Source organism: Neopelma chrysocephalum, unplaced genomic scaffold, assembly GCF_003984885.1.
Source record: "Neopelma chrysocephalum unplaced genomic scaffold, ASM398488v2 Primary Assembly neopelma1_25, whole genome shotgun sequence".
Taxonomy (NCBI): Eukaryota; Metazoa; Chordata; class Aves; order Passeriformes; family Pipridae; genus Neopelma; species Neopelma chrysocephalum.
The window spans coordinates 33,525,404-33,534,328 of record NW_020897694.1 but is presented as its reverse complement, the minus strand read 5'-3'; positions in this window follow the sequence as shown (position 1 = coordinate 33,534,328).

Below are 8,925 nucleotides of genomic sequence, written 5' to 3'. Positions count from 1 at the left end.
CCCTTCCCTTCCCTTCCCTTCCCTTCCCTTCCCTTCCCTTCCCTTCCTGTCATTACTATTTGTCCACTTGCTACATGAAATTAACCTGGTAGACAAAAGTGAGTGAGTGTAAGTACTTATTTCTGTGAGCTGACAGGTAGGTAGCAGCATCAGTGATGTGCTGCTTGGCTGAGACAACAAAGATACCCAGGACTCCTACCCTTCTGCTTTGGTTCTTAAATGAAACTTGAACTACATAGTTAGAGCTATATAGGGCCTTTTCACTGTTGTTCCGCAGGCCTATTAATGGTAAATACAAATCCAACACTTTAGTAATATCAAAATTCACTTGAAAAGAATATACTCGAAGACACAGTGTCTACTTCTCACATAAACCCTACAAAAACTGGAAGTACTTCCATACGTGGGAATATTTTTCAAACCAACATATGTACATTTAAGTGAGAATGTTTCTGGAAGTCAAGGGTTGTAACAGTATTGAGAGTGCCTCTCCATTCTCTTTGATAATTTCAGATTTTTTTAGTCAATAGTGTAATTTCATTATGCTGTAAGGTATTGGACCCATTGTTCAGATGAAGTGCTAAACTGAAAGGTGTTTTTCCTTCCTTCCTTGTTCTGAGACTATGAGGTTCTTAAATGTTACGTTAAGACCAGAAAAATTATTCTAGCCCTGTCATTAATCCCACAGAACATTTAAATTATTGAAGTATTTTGCATATTAATAAGTATTTAAGTGTTTTTTTAGTGCTGCATACATTATTACAAATTTAGACATGCTTTATAATCCTGTTGTTTTAATATATAAAAAGAGAAAGAACAATATATGTAACAAAGGTTCATATTACATCTCAAAGCACATCACAGTGTGATGCATAGTAATATTACATATATTGCTTACCAGTAAGTTTCATCAGGTTTTTGTTAATTTTAAACACTTTGTTTTTTCATAGTGCTACATATTGAGATTGACTTATAAAACATCTATGTGTTTCAGTATTCCCAGAACAGGAAGCATTTGCAGAAGGAGCTATCTGACATTTTTTAAAAAATTGTTACTGTTAACCTAACTCTGCAATAAAACCTCTCATGCTTAGGGTGGGATTGCTCTCAGTTTCAGGTGGCTAAATCTTATCTAGACATCTAATTCCCTTCTTAATTAATGAAAATAAGTAAGAACAAGCTACTTTTAAAGGTTCTACTCTTTTGCATGGGTATAGCATACACATCCTTTGCTCACATGCAAGCACCCTGTACCAATATGGGCCTTGCCTCACATGCCTCAAGATAGGCACAATAGAACACGTGTTATATCTGTCAGACCCAAGAAAATCCTAAATAACCCAGGGAGTCTCAAATGACATTAGCTACGTATGTATGAGCAACATTCACATTGTAATGAAATGCCCTACCTTCTTCTGTCACCTCATATAAATGGAAACAAGACAACTACAGCTAGTTTCAGTGCCCAGAGAGCCCACATTACTGACAGACATGATGCAGGACATAGGAGATGCCTGTGTCCACTGAAGTAAAAGCTGCAATGGGCCATGTTATTGTGTGGCATCTCCTATACCTCAGAAAAAAAATTTTTTAGAGCTCTTGACTGAGATCATCAAGAGAAGCTAGTGATTTGGGCACAGTAAAGGGTTTCAGTTGCTATGTTCCAGTTTCACAGCGTGGCCTTTGTATCTGAAGAGCAAAGCTGAAGGTACAGGCTTCTTGTAGGCTGGCCCACGTGCCACAGAGACCAACTCAGGTGCAAAAGCCTTTCCTTATTACCATATAAGGACCTTGACACCCAAGTCACTGTGTGAATAGTACTTCAAGAAGTGGGCTTTTAGACCTCTCTATTATTCAATTACTTGTGGAATTGGGGCCATCACGTTGCGAACCTGTGAATTTAGCAAATTGTTTTTAACTTATCATACACAAAATGAAAATAATGCCATTTCCTTAACTCAAAAGCACTGTAAGGAATAGTACAATAAAAAGTGGGAGAAAATATGGCAACAAGGCTCTTCTAAGTAACACAGATGAAACCTGCTTTTGTTCTTTCTGGATGCTAAAGAAGTCCATACCATCACACATTTAATTCATCATGTTAACCACAGACTGCAATAAAAAGAAGTTAAATCTAACACTGTTTCTTTAGTCCTAAACAATCTGTGAACATAATAATGTTTATTTGCAAACAAAAGTAATTTATATGGGGGAATTGGTAGACAGCTATTTAGATGCAAATGATTTTCAGACTTGAGCTGCATTGGTTTTGCTCTGTCATTCATTTAAACAAAAATGTCCTATGCACTGTAAGTATCTTGAGACACACTTCAAACAATCTCACAGCACATGCAGTTCTTCCTCTAAAGTGCTTGGATACAATGGAAATTAATACCAAAGAAACACCTATAAAAAATATAATTTCATCTTCTTAGACAAGCCAAATTCTGAACCTTTATTGTGATGTAAATTTGAGTAACATTGTAAGTAGTTCTGAGAAACATCAGCCTTAGTGTATCAAAAATTGTTTAATAATGAGCAGTCTTCTATTTACACATTTCATCTTTCTTATTCTATCTATAATTTCCTCTAGGACTGCTGCAAAGTTTCTGGTTGATGGCTAAGGGATCAAAATTATCTACTTACCTACTGAAATGTGGCCAAAAGGCTAATGAAATCTTTGGATAGCTTAGCAGGGGAGCAATGGTAAAGAAGCTATAGCAGTATTACGTGTGTCAGAGGACAGTCTTTACTAGAATAAGCCACAGGTCAGGGAGACACTTTCTTGATCATGATCAGATTTATTACAACCAACCACATCATCCTTATCCATCTCTGAAGTCAGTCATGATCCATTTCAAAATTCAATATTTTCCCCTTTATACTGTTGGAAGCTGGTTACAGAGGATCACTGATTGGGTATTTTCTTCCAGTACCCACTCCAATTCACTGAAGTCCACTCAACCATTTGGTCTGAAAATGACCAAATTTCATTTCTGTATGAAATTCTATTGCTCACAATTCAAGACAATGCATAAACATTGGAGAAAAAAACCCAACGAGATTGGCTAAAGGATTTCAATATGTTTTAGAGTGTCAAGGTGGGATGATTGCAAAAATATCCCACATGGCCAGGTCAATTGGAGACACAGTTTTGTAGATAACGAAGTTTCACTACATGAATAATGGAGATTGATCTTTTTAACTTATCAGTGACAAGTGAGGTGAGGGCTGTGTGGGGAAGAAAGTTTGAAAGCGCAGATTGTGCTATCCAGCATCATCCCAGCAAGTCAGAGACAGAGCAAGCCCATGAAAAGGTGAACACTATCCCAAGTCACGTGAGTCCCATGAGTCTCAGGAACTTCAGAGAAAGTCCACTAAGGTGGATCTGCAGGATATGAGCTACCAGTGCCCAGATGCCTGCCCCTCTCCTGGAGGTTTGGGGCAGGCCTTGGGGGTCCTAAACATATCTCTGAAAGAGCAGGTTGCTGTACTCTTTTTGGCACCACAATACTGCTCCTGCCAGCTCTGTTCCACTACACAAGGAACATGCTTGCTCTGCCCTCCAGTGATCCCTCCAAATGTTCTCCCAAAGCCAGGTCCAGGAAATGAAGGGCTCATTTGTGTCACCTTTCCTGTACTGCGGGTGCTGGAGAGGAGCCAGAGGCTCTGTCCACAGAAATACCCCGGGAAGCACATTTTCTCTGCTCCCTAGGAGCTTGGGATACATTCCTGGCTCACTGCTGGAAAAAAAACTACTACTACTACTACTACTCATACATAAGAAATTAAACTCTGGACCATCAGTAAAACTAAGAAGTTGGTTGTAGGTCAGGTTTTTACAGCAGTTTTCATTTTTCCTTCAAACTCCCTATGCCCATTCTGCTTTCTTTGCCTGCTGCAAGGCCAGGCAGGAACAGGAGGAGATAAGGGCACCCTTCTGTCTTCTCCCATCTCAGTCACATGCAGATTTCTGACACATATACATATATATTTACACTTATGATTAATTCCTGTTCCAAAGGAAAAGAGTAGCTAATCAGAGGGTGTTCTGAGCTCATGTGCATATGCTGTGTTCAAAAATCAGCAAAAAACTAATCTCAAAGCAGTGTGAAAACAGGTGGGGAGTGATATTAATGGAACTGGCAGCCTGTGTCTATGCAGGCAGAGGCTTCCTCTTCTGGGTAAATGTATGGCTGGTCCTGCTAGCCAGTCACAGGGCTGCCTGTGAACACTGGGGACATATTGGTGCCAAAAATAGTAGCTCGCTGCTGTAAAAACAGTGACAAACAAAATGGCGGTCGTTGTGTATGCAGTGGGAAGGGCCTTCTTGCTCTGATGTCCTTCTGGGAAAAGTGGGAGGGGCAGCTGGCAACCAATCAGAGGGCTGGCTGAGAGTCTGTGAGGTCTGACATATCACATGGAGAAGACCCCAGGGGCAAAAAGAGGTGGAGTGAGCAGAGCACGTGACCAGAAGATGGGAGGGACTCCACTTGGGAAGGGCTACAGATGAGTTCTGTTGACCTGCAGATACTTGTCACTGTGTTTTCCTCTCTTAGATTTCACACCGACTCAGTCAATCAGACCAGTTGATAAAATGATCCATGGTGCTATGGTCAGGTCATCTTCTGTGTCAGCAACACCTCTCTGAGTTGGTTTTTCATCACTGACTTTTGCCTAGTTCTACATAGAGGTCAAATATTATCATCTGCAGTAGGGGCAATTTCAAGTCTGATTCCTAAGGAATACTCAGTCTTCTTTTCTTTTGTCCTGAAAATTCTACTTTAGTCAACTCTCTTAACCTTGGATTTTCTTTTGTTGCCACCAAGGGTTTCCTATGAGCAACAGACAAAGTGCTTTATTTAAGTAGAAATGGATTAACCCACTGCATTATCTGTCTTGAAAAATCTGTTATCAATAAAAAGGTATTTGAGCAGCCTAGGTGCTCTATCTTTGGTACTAAACATCTTATTACACTCAATGTCTGTATCTGTGTTTCTTTTCTTTGAAATCTCTTCCAAGAGTTTGTAAAATACTGGTTCAAAGTAAGACATCTCTATTTCCTTGAATTACTGCCTTCGGTTCCACGCTTCTATTGCTACTAGTCTCGAGGTATCAAAATACTCCTGATATAAAGCATTAGGGGGAAAAAATAAATGAAAGAAAGACCCAAACATTCATTTTACAATTTCTTTTCTTAATTGTCTTCACAGTCTAGGACAGAGATTAGCAAAACTATCCAGTATTATACGCTTTGTAATGCTGCCTGAAGTAAATTTTGCTGTTAACCTTAAACATGATCATTTAAACTATTTTTCTACCTTATTTTTTCCCAAAATTTATAATTAATTTGAAAGAGGTCACTCTATTTTTTCTTTCTAAGAATATTTTTTAACAATTTTTCTCATGAAGCTTGGAAAATTAAATTCTTTCCCATGAGCCCAAATTGTATATTTACCCTTTTTTCACATATGTAGCTTTACATCTCTGTCTTTAATTCTCATAGAATCATAGACTAGTTTGTGTTGGAAGGAACCTTAAAGACCTTGAAGTAACCTTAAAGATCATCTAATTTCAACCTCCCTGTCATGGGCAGGGACACTTTTCACTAGATCAGCTTGTTCAAAGGGCCCATCTGTCCAAGGGCCCATCTCTCAAACTTGTCTAGGTCTCTCTGGATGGCATTCCTTCCTTCCAGTGTGTTGACCACATCACACAGGTTGCTGTTGTTGGCAAACTTGCTGAGGTTGCAGTCAATCCCAGTGTCCATATCACTGACAAAGATGTTAAACAATGCTGCTTCCAGTACCTGCCCCTGAGGAATGCCGCTCATCACTGGTCTCCACTTGGACATTAAACAATTGACTGCAACTTTAAATGTCACCATCCTGCCAATTTCTTATCCACCAAGTGGTCCGTTATCTGGCTCAGTCTTTCCTTTTGTTGCCTCCCTTGCAGACTCAATGTATTTTCTCTCCAAAGTTCTGGGCATATGTTGACAATACTTTTTAAATGATCACAATCTGAGAAGAACTATTCTGAAATGCAATTCAGTTGATTGTTAATAGTAGTCATCAGAATACTTTGTAATTATTCCTGTGAGAATACTTCTATAGATTACATGAAGGGATGATTGCAGAGGAAAATAATGACTGTCTTGAGTGCCTGTTATTTATCTGGAAAGCATTTTTTAATAAAAGAAAAGTTTCTAGCATACATTATGTAAATGTTGCATTGTTTTCAGTCCTTTTTCTTAGCTTCTCTTCTATCCAATTTTCTAAAATACTTGCCTTTGTTTTTGAGTGCCACTACATCTAGAGATGCAGAATTCAAGCAATTTGTTCAACTAGTTCTACTGGAGAAAGCAAGACCATGTGATCTGGGAACTTGTCACACATATACTATTTGGCTTTGTTTCTTACCATAAATTAAATATAAATTAATTTCTTTCATATTTCAGTCTGGCATATTGTTGTGATTTAACCCCAGCCAGCAACCAAGTACCACGTAGCTGCTCGCTCACTACCCACCAGTGGGATCAGGGAGAGAATCAGAAGGATAAAAGCCAAAAAACCTGTGGGTTGAGATAAAGACAGTTTAATAGGGAAAGCAAAAGCTGTGCACACAAGCAAAGCAAAACAAGGAATTAATTCCCTGCTTCCCATGGGCAGGCAGGTGTTCGGCCATCTCTAGAAGAGTGGGCCCCCAACACACATAAGACAAATGCCATCACTCCAAACATCCCCACTTCTTCCCCCCACTTTATATACTAAGTATGATATCCTATGGTATGGAATATCCCTTTGGCCAGTTGTGGTCAACTTCCTGACTCTGTCACCTTCCAGTTACCTCTGCACCCTCAGTCTGCTCTCAAGTGTGGCAGTACCAAAAGCAGAAAAGGCTTTGGCTCTGTGTAAGTACCGCTCAGCAATAACAAAAACATCTCTATATTATGATCACTATGTTCAGCACAAATCCATAACACAGCCTCGCACTAGCCATTGTCAAGAAAATTAACTCTACCCCAGTCTAAACAAGCACACATATGAACATCGACATGAGCGTTGGATAGCAGAATGAGTTAGTGAGCTAGTACTGAAAGTTTTGAAGTTTTTTTACTTACTCATCCTAAGACTAGAAGATGAAAATATGCATTGCCTATTTTGTTCTTGCAACACAACCTAATAATACCTTTTTTTTTCATAGAAATACTAGTACAATGACATAATCCTTACGGGACTCCATAGTCTGTCAACTCTATTATTATCATCAGACTAATGGGTAAGGTCTTTAATGACGTCATGCATGTTAAGCCAGTAGGAATTCCTCTGCAATGTTCTGAGTTATTCTTCTACCCAGTTTTCTTTGGCTTAAAGGAAGCTCATCAATGACTCTCTCCTCCTGAACAGAGATACATCTATTTCTGTCAAATTTTGCCATCTCTTCCTTCCATAACTGATTGCACTCTCAGAAATCAAGTAGGTGAGGCAGAAGGCCAGCTTGGCTGAGCAGGGATCTTCTCTCAGAAATAAGGGAAAAAAAGAAATGTGTATACCCATTGGGAGCAAGGTCAAGTGACATGGGAAAAATTCAGAGATTCTGCCTGTTGCTGTAGGAAGGAAATTTGTGTGGTCAAAGCTCAGATGGAGTTGAAGCTGGCCAGAAATGTGGGGGACAATACAAAGAGTTTTTTCAAATACATTAATGGCAATAGGCAGTATGGAAATATCAGCCTGTTACAGGGTGAGGATGGTCACCTCACAAACAGGGACAGAGACAAGGCAGAGGTGTTTAACGCTTTCTTTGCCTCTGTCTTCAACACAGATGACAGACCAGGGGGGTCTCAGTGCCCTAAGCTGGGGACTACGACTGCAAGAATGATCAACTCCCAGTTGACCCTAAGATTGTGTGGGATCTGCTGCTCCAGCTGGATCCCTACAAAACTATGGGACCTGATGGGATTCTTCCAAGAATCCACAAAGAGTTAGCTGACATCATTGCAAAACATCTCTTCATGATTTTTGAGGGGTCTTGGGAATCCAGAGAGGTTCCAGCTGACTGGAAGCTGTTGAATGTTGGCCCAGTTTTCAAGGAGGGCAAGAAGGAGGACCCCAGAAACTACAGGCCTGTTGGTCTCCCTTCAGTGCCTGGAAAAGTTATGGAGAAGATTATTCTGGGAAGAATTGCAAGACACCTGAAAGACAACACAGTAATTGGTCACAGCCAGCACAGCTTCATGAGAGAATAGTCCTGCTTATCAAACCTGATTTCCTTTTATAACAAGGTAACCCACCTAGTTGATCAAGGGAAACCGGTGATGTAATCTTTTTGGATTTCAATAAAGCTTTCATTACTGTCTCTCACAGTGTCCTGGACAAAATTTCCAGTTCACGGATGGATAAACACATCATGTGGTGGGTGAGCAATTGGTTCATGCGTCGAGCACAGAGGGTAATAGTGAATGGGGTGACATCAGACTGGCAACCTGTCACTAGTGGGGTTCCACAGGGCTCCATCTTGGGCCCTGTGCTCTTCAACATCTACATGAATGACTGGGATACAGGACTGGAAGGGATACTAAGGAAGTTTGCAGATGATACAAAACTGGGAGGAGCTGTTGACTCGCCTGAAGGCAGGGAGGCCCTGCAGAGAGATCTCAACAAATTAGACAGCTGGGCAATCACCAGCCATATGAACTTCAACATGGGAAAGTGCCTGATTCTGCACCTGGGATGGGTCAACCCTGGATGTACATACAGACTGGGGAATGAGATGTTGGAAAGCAAGTGTCATAGAAAGAGACCTGGGGGTCCTGGTCGATGGCAAGTTGAACATGAGTCAGCAGTGCCCTGGCAGCCAGGAGGGCCAACCATGTCCTAGGGGGCATCAGGCAAAGCATCACCAGCCAGTCGAGGGAGGGGATTG